This window comes from Anser brachyrhynchus (genome assembly GCF_964034855.1).
Source record: "Anser brachyrhynchus genome assembly, chromosome: Z".
NCBI lineage: Eukaryota > Metazoa > Chordata > Aves > Anseriformes > Anatidae > Anser > Anser brachyrhynchus.
Window position 1 is genome coordinate 61473161 of NC_137697.1, and position 12413 is coordinate 61485573.

The 12413-nt window shown below is 36.9% G+C and overlaps 1 protein-coding gene across 7 annotated transcripts in view; it reads right to left on the reverse strand.

Moving 5' to 3' along the window:
• Positions 1-2541: 2541 nt before the first annotated feature.
• PRR16 (proline rich 16) overlaps positions 2542-12413 on the reverse strand; it is a 180487-nt gene continuing 170615 nt past the window's right edge. For 5 of the 7 annotated variants that reach the window (XM_080574174.1, XM_080574179.1, XM_080574177.1 and 2 more), the window contains one exon: positions 2542-10260. The gene's annotated coding sequence lies outside the window, so the exon portion shown is untranslated. Of the gene's footprint in view, positions 10261-11013; positions 11125-12413 lie in introns of all 7 variants that reach the window. The other 2 variants (XM_080574175.1, XM_080574176.1) reach the window with 2 other exon arrangements.

A 12413-nucleotide genomic window follows, 5' to 3' on the forward strand; every position in this document is an offset into this window, starting at 1 on the left:
AGCGAGTGACATGATGAATGTCAAAAAATGCAAGCCAATGAGATCTTGGGAAATGCATGGGTTGACCAAGTGAAACCACAAAGTTTAGCAAGCAGAAGGGCCAATATCTGCACCTGACGTGGAATAGCTGTGGCTGATGAGGACTGCCTGGCTCAGCAGGCAGAAAGGACCTGAGGGTGATGATTGACCCTATAGTGAAAGCAAGACAACAACATGCTCTGAGCTAGAGGAGTTTTTCAGTGTGCTCAGCAGAAGACTACAACCATGGTAAGAAACATGAAGCACATGGCAGACAAGCAGAGGTTGAGTAAAATGAGATTTTTAGTCTAGCAAACTTGAAACTAAGGACCATACTTGAAGTGTGCTTGTAAAAATAGCAGAGCTAAACTTCCTACCAGTAGTAGACTGCTAAAATATACAAAGGATTACACAAGGGATGGTGGCTTTTAATTGTGAGCTGTGTAGATCAGGTTGGATGTATGGAAAAATTTCTTCACTAGGAAGGCAGTGCAGCACAGAACCAGGATACCCATAGAAGGTGTGGATGCACCATCAAAGGAGGGTATCAAGAGAAGTTGTGGTTGATCTGCCATAGAGGTGATGATAGCATTACCTTAAAAGAGAAACTGAAAAAAAAATATATCCAGAAGTCCCTTTTAACCAATACATTTTTATCCCTTGGATTCTCTGTAAAAACAGCTATCTTGGCTTTCATGCCCCCACCACTTCTCAGAAAAAAATGTTTGAAAGTCTGAAGGCAGAATGTTATACATTTTATCTTCTATCATTTATAAATTCACATTTTTATAGGCCTCAGTTCCAGGAACCTACTATTCAGTTTTTCATTTCCTGTTACTGTTCTCCATTTCAAAATTTTGTTCTTTTAATTATGGGTCTTGTAATGTATTTTCAGTTCATTGTGACTGCACGTTTCCAAAACAAATCGAACTGCACTACCTTTTTCTTTTTTTTTCTTTTTTTTTTTTAACTTTTATAAATATCTCACTTTTGCCACTCTACATTTTAACATTCTCTGAGTCCTCTCCTCTCTGCGTATGATAAGAAAAAATATGAAGAACCTTGAAATCTTAAATAGAACCATGCTCCATTAGATCTTTCCCACTGCCAGAAAATTAGATCCTGTACTGTCAGAAAAGTCAAAAAATATTCAGAATATAATCATATTAGTTACATAGTGGTGATTACATTCAGTTTGATTCCCTTATATTCTAAACATCACCTTGTTAGTTCAAATGGAATAAAGCCATAATCAGGTATGTGGAAACACTTCAATTCCATTCCCATGTTACTATAAATCATTTTTCTTAGAAAAATCTGATTAAATTCCATAAGATAAAATGTGTACAAGCTACATTAAACTAAGTCTGTTAAAAAAAGACCAATCTGCAATATCTGCTTGGCAACAAATTCCCAACAGTTAGTTTTATAATGTCAGCGATGACAATTGTACTTTGAAAATAGAGGGACGAACAAACCAGCATCCTCCATATGAAAGCAGATAGTCTTGCAGAGAAATTGGGAACAACAAAAATACACAAACAAAAAAACATTTGTTCTAAGGATAGATAGATTAAACAGTTTTAAAACCAAATGTATTTTATTTCAGCAGTAACACCACAGCTGTAACAGTGACACACACAATTATTCAATATTATACTTATTAAATTAGAATAAATAGAAGTGATTTACTGACTTTGTCATCTACAAAAGTTAAAAAATATTTCTTTGAAAAAAGTATATGTGTTTATTGTTGCATAACCTATTAATCATTACTGCAAAATCTCTTTAAATGGAATCAAATAATGATAGAGAGACCTGGGAGTGCTGGTGAACAGCAGGCTGACAATGAGCAGGCAATGTGACCTTGTGGCCAAGAAGGCCAACGGTATCCTGGGGTGCGTTCAGAAGAGTGTTGCCAGCAGGTCAAGGGAGATGACCCTGACTCTCTGCTCAGCCCTGGTGAGGTCACACCTAGAATACTGTGTCCAGTTTTGGGCTCCACAGTATAAGAGGGATGTAGAACTACTGGAGAGCTACAAAGACGACTGGATGGGAGCACCTGTCACACAAGGACAGGCTGAAAGAACTGGGTCTATTTAGCCTGGAAAAGAGACTACTGAGGGGAGACCTCAATGACATGTATAAATATCTGAGGGGAGGGTGTCAAGAGGTTGGAGCCAGTCTGTTTTCAGTTGTGTCCAGAGACAGGACAAGAGGCAATGTGCACAAACTGAAGCACAGGAGGTTCTGGCTGAACCAGTGCATTGAAAAAATAATTTTAACTGGGAATAACTCAAGAAAAATAAGACGCCTAGATAAAGCTTACACTATTATTAACAGATTTGTCATATGCGCAGCTGATGCTACTTTAGTGTAAACATATAAAAAACACTCTCAATATTCAAATGCAGAAAACTTAAAGGGATTTTGTCCAATCAAAGTGAGTTTCAGGATTAAATTGTAAGTTCCCCATTCCAATTATTCAAATGATTTCCGTTCACAACGTACAACACAACTGCATTTATCAGTAGAGTATGTTTATTCCAGGTATAAAAATTAAGGAAATATATAGAGAACACATTTACTTTTAAGATATATATAATCAGCACTAATCAAGAGATCATAAGTTATGGCAACAAAGGAACATTTTTATTTCCTAAGTATGCGTCTCTCTGCCTTTCACTCTTCTTGGCATTCTTCTTCTACTACACATGCCTGTTTAATCAGTACCTAGACATGGTTAATGCACTAACACATAGGTGAATTTTTCATTACATCATGATTTTCAGAACAAAATCCCTTACTTTTCTTAGACATTTTTGTGGTCCTTTCCATATGATCATTCTTGGAGAGTTTTGTCAATTTGTTTGGAGTAATAACAGTGCTTCTGTAAAGTACACAATAAACTTTACAAGTAGAGAATTTTCTGACTGTTGATAAGTGTTTCAGTGACTTCAAAGTTTTTCAGTTTAAGTAAGCAGTATAACTGTGCTACAAACCAGCTGACAGTGATCAAAGGCATGCATATAGAAATGCTTCTTCAGACAGCCTTCCTGCCACCAATGGTTCATAGCTCATGGCTGAACCAGAAATACTATCATTTTAAATAGCAGCTCTTGATGCCTATTTTCCTTCTGCTCCTCTTAGCCTCTCCTGAGTCTCATAGACTTTTAGCATATGCAATATGCTAAGCAACAGTTCCCCAGTTTCACCCCACGTTGCTTAAATAACCACTTCTTTTTCTGTTATCTTGCTGTTGTGAGCTTTTTTGGTACCCCCTAGAACTAGACACTTTATACCACTCATGATTTTATTGATCTCTGTTGTACTTCCCTTTCATTCTTCTCTGGTGACATGAAGAATCATTGTCTGCTGCCACTTCTTGGACAGAATCACCTCCTGCCCACTGACTATCATTTTCACCCATTCTTGGAAGCTCTTTCAGTTTGATTACATTTTTAGTTTATTTTTATTTTTTTTATCTCCAGACAGGGATCAAAACTGCAAACATTATTTAAAAGGTTAAATATCATGGCCTACCATACATCTATAGATTGATACAGTGATGCTCTCTTTACTCTGTTGCTTGCCTAATAATTCTTAACTGTGTACTTGTGTTTTTTGACCTGCTAAGCACAGGGCTAACATTTTCACAGAAATATTTAACTGCATAATATCAAGATAAGTGAAATATTATGTTAAATGAAATATGTCACTTTTTATGTTTACCTTCACTTAATTTCATTTGCCATTTTAATAAACAGTCTAATTACTCATATTTACCACCTTTAATAACTTAGTACGATCAGCAAATTTACGAAATAACTATTTATTACATTTCCAGCATATTGACATGCTCACATACATTTTGAGAAGCATGGATCCCAGTACATGCTCCATGAGACTTCATTGGTGGCTTCTTTCTACTTTGAAAACTGACCATGAAAACCACCCTTTCCTCTGATATTTTAACTAGTATTTTAAGATTGCAAGAACTTTCCTCTTAGCCACTGCTAAGACAGCCTTAAACATTCTTTTCTCAAGAGTGTTTGGTGGGTCTGATACTGTTAACTACCTTCTGATTCATTTTTAAAGATCCATTTTTATTGTTTCTACTGATTTGCCCATTACAGACTTACTGGTCTATTTTCTTCTCTTAACCTCCCATAGATTCACTTTAAAATTGGCAATGTTGTTTACAATCCCACATCTCAAAAACCATCAAAGGTTTTAAACATGAATTTCACACACCACAGCTGCCATTTTAACTATTTCACCCCTGAGTACCTTTAAAAATCCTGGGTGGATTCCATCTGGTTTTGATATTTTCATCATTTTGTTTTCTACCACCTCAGAATGATTTCAGATGAGTTCCATCATGGAGAAAAATTCCTGTGTGACAATCTCCCCAAATCCTCCTACAGGGAAACCAGAAGTAAAAGATTAAAACAATTTTGTTGCTATAACTCTTCTCAGTGTTTCTCTTTTCCTTGAATATCTTTTGGCATGACAGACTCTCTGCCAGACTTCCTGCTGTTTATAATTTAGAAAAAGCATTTCTTAACTTTCACGTTTCTTGCAACTATTTTGGTTAACTCTCTTGTGTATCTTTTGGTTAAATCTCTTATGTATCTTGCAATTATTTTGATATGCCTTGCCTTGGATTTTATTTTAATATTTAGCATTAACAAATTTACAGTCCTTTCTATTTTCTTCATAAATCTTCAAGTTTCTGAAGGATGCCTTCTTGCTTTTAGCAGTCTCTGATATCATGCTGCCTAGCCTTGCAGGCTCCTTCTTGCCCTTTCTCAAGCCTTTCTTACTAAGCAGGAAATATTTGTTCTCTGCCTTCAATGAAGTATCTTAATTAGCATCTGTGCCATCTGCCATAACTCTTAACGATTTCTTCCAGATTCTTCCTTAGAAGGAGTCCTTGTTTTTATGTAACTCTCTTTTCTGAAGTTGATCACAACTACTGAGGGATCTACTGGCTTCTGCAGTCCTGCAAGGATATTGAATCTAGAGAGAACTTCAGCTAAAATATTTTGCACCACATCCACCTAGCTTTTGCTGCTTCTTTCATGGGATCCTTAACTATCCAATCCATAAAAAATCAATGTTAGTCTCTGCAGCTTTCTAAGAAAACTCATATTTTCTTTAGTGTGCTGTATTTGTTACTCTCTTCAGTCTAATTTTCTTTGTAAGACTCAATCTTCTCCTTCCAACATGTTTCTATAGTTTCTCCCCAGTAGGTGTGCCCTCTCAAACCACATGCTCTGCTTCACCTACTGCGTTTTTTCCTCTCTTTACTTAGATTCACTTTTGATCTCAGTTTAAATGTGAACTTTTCTTTACAGCCTCCTTCATTCCTGAGGTCTCCTTGGTGTATCTTTAGGATGAACTTTCTCCTTGCAGCATTTTTGCAGTTATATGTGAAAATATTCCCCCTCAGTTACTCTATAAAACAGAAACAGTCTCTGAAGAGATCCTGGTCTGCTGCACCAATGTTGTCAAACATCTGCTAAGGACAACTGTTAAATAAGTCACTCTTAAACCCACAAAAGAGCAATGGTACTTAAAACCAGACAACATAAACTGAGCTTTCTCTCCCAGTCACTCCATAATTTCAATCATAAGGTTTACACTCACAGTGTCTTTCCTGATATCTTTGAAATTTTGCCTAAGGGTCTCCTGCCTCCTGTTCTTCAGGCATCCAGAGGACTTCTGTCCCCTGTCTCCTCCTCACTGCTGGTATGGTTCCTGTGCAGCTGTCTCTGGCTGGCTTCTGGGTCTGCCAGGTGCCTGAGTAACCCATGTGTGGAAACAGACACCTACCTTCAGTAGGAGCACCAGGGTAGGATCATACCCTTCCATCCCCAGACACCAAAACTGGCACAGCTAGGCTATCCTGTGGACAGGTTTATTTGCAAAGTCATTGGACAGCTTCAGTGTGGACTGAGAATGTATCCCTTAGTAGTAACAAATCTGTCCCTTGGGAATATTCTTGCCATGTGACACTTGGGGCAACTGCTTAAATGAGAGGGCACTTTAAAAACATCCTGATCATCAGCAGATTTATGAAGTCTTTTGCTTCAGCTTTACAAAATAGCTACTTTAACATCTGTTTCTCTCATGAAGCAAAGGAAATTGACGATGGTCTTTGTGTTTAAAAAAGTTCGGTAACTGAATTTTCTGTCTTGTGGACACACCCAGAATTGTGTCAGCTTTTTGTTTTGTAAGCTTCATCATTTTAAGCACATTGGTTCTTCAGATAGCTTTTCAGATGCCAAATAAAGAAACGTCACACTATTGTACAAGCAGTTCTGCAGGTACTTATACACATAATGCTCAAAACAAAACAAAACAAAACAAACAAACAAACAAACAAAAAAAAAAAACAGACCCTGGTACTTAAAATCTGTCATTATAACATTACCTTAATTGAAAAATTTCTGCTGCTTTTGTTGAAATGTTTAGCCTAAGATAATGGGAAAAATAAATTCTTTGTTGGCTTTCATGGCATCAGCATAGAGAATTAGATAATTGTCTCCTCTGGTTCTAAAATATATGAAAAAATATTTCAGTTCTAATTATTTGCAAAAACTGAAAAAATTCTGGAAAAAAAAAATCTGAAATCCCAGTAGCATTTTATTTTCCTGTGTTGAACTGTTATCTCAGGGGAACATATATATATATATCATAATATGCAGATATCAGCTCAATGTATATCACAATACTGAATACTTACCTCAAGACTTAACAATTTAATTCACAAAGGTGAAGGAACCTAGGTTTACCTCAGCCCCACTGCTGGCAAAATAAGACACAATATGTGCATTCACATGTGCATGTGTACATGCACTGAAATTTGCTGTCCAGCAGGAAACCCCCAGTTAACATGGAGTTGTAAACTACAGCATGTGATTTATGAAAACCATGATTTGCAGTGTCCTCTGCCAACTATATCTGCTTCAGCCTACATCTCATATGTTTATTATTCTTGCATTGCACACATAGTGTAAAACCTCTCCTGGAACGAGGTCACTATTTTTCATATCTGTTGCATTTTTCTGAAGAAAATTTTACATTGTTTCAGGTGATTTTTGTACAATAACATTTTCACACAGGAGCTGATCTAGAATTTAGCATGGCAGAAAAGTATTAGCAAGTAGTAATGAATTATTTCATGAGACTTTTATTGGGCTATTTTCAAATATAAATGAATGCATTCTGTTCACAAAAAATAAAATAAAATAAAATAAAATAAAATAAAATAAAATAAAATAAAATAAAATAAAATAAAATAAAATAAAATAAAATAATAAAATAAAATAAAATAAAATAAAATAAAATAAAATAAAATAAAATAAAATAAAATAAAATAAAATAAAATAAAATAAAATAAAATAAAATAAAATAAAATTAAATAAAAAATAGAGATTTTCCAAATATTATTAGACGATAATGAAAGTGCTCAAATTATCATTCTGAAATTTTCTTACTATTTTGATAATGTCTCTTCATTAAACTACTCTGAATATTAGTCTGAAGGAGTAAGATCCCCAGTTTTAAAACACAGGCTATCCAAAGAGTGTACATAAACAAACCCATGCAAGCTGTGTGTCCAAATATACGACTCTAACGACAAAGAAATAAAGTCATATTTAAAAATCTTTAAGCAAACCATAAGATAAAATATGTGGGAAAACAAAACAAAACAAAACAAAACAAAACACAGTCATCATTCTTTAGCAGATAAAAAGGTTTCATTTATCAACTGCACCAGTGGAAATTGACCTCTAGCTGTCCTTGAAAAGAGAGTCAAACCGTGAGATGATCCCGAGTTTTGCCAAATAAGGGAGACTAATATTCTCTTAATTAATTCATTTGATTATTTCACAAAAAAACTGTAAATTTATTTATGGCTTCAGAGTCACAAGCAAAGACAGCACTCAAGTCTTTTTCCAAAATATACAACATGAGCATCTCCTGCAATAACAGGACTTAGGGCACTTACTTCAGCAGAGCTGGCATTCATCAGCAGGTAGGGATGCGCATGCGTGCACACACACAAACACACGCATACACTTGTTAGTACACTAGAGCAGAGCAATACATTTTTAAAACATCTGCCTATTACAAGGTTAACCCACAGGTGAGAAATGGCTCAGATTTTCCATTTGTTGTTGTTGTTTTTGAAAGAACATTTTTCTCTTAGTGAGCACTTAATAGGTTCCAAAGAGCAACAGCATTAAAGAAAAAAACAACAACAACAACATCAACCACAACAACAAAACTCTTCAGCTTTATAAATCAGATACACATGACTGGATTTAAGATGAATGCTTTAAGTGAATGGGGAATCACGTGTTTTACTTTTCTCTTAAAATTACACACAGGCTAATGGACTAAGAAAAAAGGAAAATATTTTTATTCAAAAGAGTGCTAGCATTGAAATTTTCAATAACTTGATAACAAATCACTGCAGTAGACGAATAAAAATAACTGTTCTTAACTGTAAACTGTAGATTGTTCTAAGGAACAACCTCTTATCCCATAACTTTTCAATTTTTTTGTGATCAAATGGTACCATCTTCACGGCCTTTTCAGTATACTAAAGCATACAAACAAACAAACAAAAAAGAACAACAAAACAAAACAAAACAAAAATCAACAGCAAAAATAGTTTTTGAATAAAATGAGACAGTTGATAAAAGATTTTTGTGTAATTTGGGAAACTACTATTATTAGACTACAATCCTTTCATTGCTAAAACTTACTGATAATAAAAAATCTATCCCATTATATAATTAGATTTCTTCGTGTGGATATTAAAATAAACTATGTTCTGAAATTAAGAGTTAAAATACCTCCTCTTGTTTACCATACATATTTGTCGGTATAAATATACTTCATCAGTTTACAAATTACAATATTTATATTAAAGCTTTTGGTCAGCAAATCATTACAGCTTAACATGAACGAATGATTTCTGTGTTTTGGTTCTGTCTTTAAATCATTTTTGGAGATAATGAAAATCAGCCAAAATGAGTGACTGCAAATAATACAAACAAGACATTTATTTAGAAAAATAAACTGAGAATGCTGCTTGTCTGTTAGATTTCTCCATGAAGTATAGACAAATGGCTAGAAAAAAATTATGTCAAATACATATTACAAATGACTTCTTTAACAGTAACTGGGACTATGTCAGTGTTCAACAGGAACAGTTTGGATGTATACTTCAATAGATTAAATTTCTTGGCAGCTAATATGATAAAAAATGGATGGTATTAAAAAAGATTATATCCCCTTTTTAAACACACCTTATAATGTTGATGCTTTTTCATATATATACATATATATATATGTATGTATATGTATGTATTTATTTAAACTTAAGAAAGGACCATAGTCCTTTCAGTGAAGAGATCCCCATAGTGAAAGAGCGCACAAATGTTTTTCTTCAGTTCTAACTTTTATATTCCTTTTGGAGCCCCAGCAAAATATAGCTTGTTGTGGTCAAAAATCTCCTGGGGCTGTCTGTGCAAACAGTGGCACACATCATTACCCTGAATGGAAGTGACAGTGCAAATACTAGAAGTGCATTGAGATGCAATCTCTAACAGCTGAACTTCTTCAAAGTTGGGTGGAGGACAGGAGACAGCATCCTTTTAAGCAATTTAACGTCACTGATGCCCTGTTCCTGTATGGCTTTGAATATGTACAAGGGATGACAAAGATCTTCTTTCCCCATAGACAGTAACATTCCTCTGCTGCAGTAAATGCATTCATATCCTAATATCACCTAAGTGCTTCATTTCTCCTTTTGGCTACATATTGAAATATTTTTGGATGCTGGCTTGACCCATGAAAAACTCATCGTTTGTTACTCTGGTTGCTCAGCACAGAACTCAAGTGTCAGGCTTGGAGAGCAGTTTCTGAAATGGGGCAAGATGTTTAGTCCTCCTTATTCTTCTTTTCCACTAAGTGGAATTTAAGGCTGTGGCTTTTGCCAGGACTCAGCTTGCAGCTCTCTGATCTGAGACTGTTGACTCAATGCAGATTACACTCATGATTCATTGTGCTCTGACTTGAAGGGCTTTCCCATGCTCCACGGAGGGTCAGGTTCCTGATTACTTTTCAGATCTGGCGTGCAAGAAGTCACAATGATGAAACTGATATGCAAGAAATTAACTGACGTGCCTCCATATATATATTCCTTCAAGCCTGAAGGTGCTGTGGAAAAGAAAAGAAGACAAGGACAAAGTTATAAAAATGTTGCTTTAAATTGATAAAGTTAGTAATAAACAAAACAGAAGTTTGAACAATCATTCCATTCTTCATGTAAACAAGAGTTCAAAGAATTGTGATATTCTGAACCTTGACATTTATAGTTGTACTTTGTTATTGATACAGGCTTTAGTTCTCTGCCAGGGCAAATGGGTTTAGGTTCACTGGTATCTTTGGAATCACATTAGATTATGCCACTTGAGAAACTGATCATTACTGTCCAAGATCCTGGGGTATATACAGGTCTTGAGGTGATGCGTTTTTAGGTGCTAACCTCCCTAATGCACCTACTCAGTTTAACAATACGCCTAAGGGCATAAAATGAAATGAACTCAAGATTTTAATAAGCAAAGAGCAAAATATTATGCATTTGAGGAACTTCTAGAATTGAACTTGAGAATCTGGATTATAGGCCCTGTTGTCAAATTAAGTAGGAAGCACATTTCATCAGGAGTTTTTTAACCTGACAGACAAGTTTCCTAATCACTAAAATACTGTGCAGTATTTTGCATTGGACCTTAAATGTTTCCTTTTGTGACACTGTTGTAATTTGCATAAAGCACTAATATAGTCCTCAAGGCAGTGGAAGAAAATAATGCTCCAACTCAGTGCTGAGGTTCACTGTCTTATTGTGTTTACTTACTTTATTTATTAGACAAGAAAAAGCAGCATCAAACAATGAGGCCACGGGATACTTACCTGATGGTAGCTAGGGTTAGCTTGGGTTACCATTATAAACTAACATTTCCTGAAAAAGGGAATGAGAACTTCCTCATCCAGTGTTGGTGATTTACACTTAGAGATGCCCTACTGCAAGGAGAAGGAAAATTACTTCTTTGCCATTAGTCTTATGAATCTAGCCCTTCATTAACATTTCCTCTTCTTTAATAATGACTGGCCAGTTTCATCTGAGCAATATAGCAAACAAAAAAGGAGAGAAGTGACGAGGAGAGGAGACTCGAGGAGAGGAGACTCGAGGAGAGGAGACTCGAGGAGAGGAGACTCGAGGAGACTCGAGGAGAGGAGACTCGAGGAGAGGAGACTCGAGGAGACTCGAGGAGACTCGAGGAGAGGAGACTCGAGGAGACTCGAGGAGACTCGAGGAGAGGAGACTCGAGGAGAGGAGACTCGAGGAGAGGAGACTCGAGGAGACTCGAGGAGACTCGAGGAGACTCGAGGAGACTCGAGGAGACTCGAGGAGAGGAGACTCGAGGAGAGGAGAGGAGACTCGAGGAGACTCGAGGAGAGGAGAGGAGAGGAGAGGAGAGGAGAGGAGAGGAGAGGAGAGGAGAGGAGAGGAGAGGAGAGGAGAGGAGAGGAGAGGAGAGGAGAGGAGAGGAGAGGAGAGGAGAGGAGAGGAGAGGAGAGGAGAGGAGAGGAGAGGAGAGGAGAGGAGAGGAGAGGAGAGGAGAGGAGAGGAGAGGAGAGGAGAGGAGAGGAGAGGAGAGGAGAGGAGAGGAGAGGAGAGGAGAGGAGAGGAGAGGAGAGGAGAGGAGAGGAGAGGAGAGGAGAGGAGAGGAGAGGAGAGGAGAGGAGAGGAGAGGAGAGGAGAGATGCAACAGCAACAGCAAGAACAAAAGTAAAAGTAATAATAATCAAAAAAGAAATACATACTGCAAATACTGTAATAAGTTCAAGAAATACATTCAACAAGTCCAAGTGCTGGATCCTGCATTTGGGGCACAACAACCCTGCGCAATGCTGCAGGCTGGGGGAAGTGTGTCTGGAAAGTAAAAAGGGACCTCGATGTATTGCTTGATAGCCAGCTGAATATGAGTCAGCAGTGTGCTTGGGTGGCCAAGAAGCATCCTGGCTTGTATCAGAAATAGTGTGGCCACCAGGACTAGGGAAGTGACTATCCTTCTGTACTTGGCTCTGGTGAGGCCACACCTCAACTTCTGTGGTCAGTTTTGGGCCCCTCACTCCAAGATGGACATCAAAGTGCTGGAGCATGTCCAAAGAAGGGCAACGAAGCTGGTGAAGGTTCTAGAAAACAAGTCTTGTGAAGAGCAGCTGAGGGAGCTGGGGTTGTTTAGCTTTGAGAAAAGAAGGCTCGGGGAGACCGTATTGTAGTTTACAATTACCTTAATGGAGGCTAT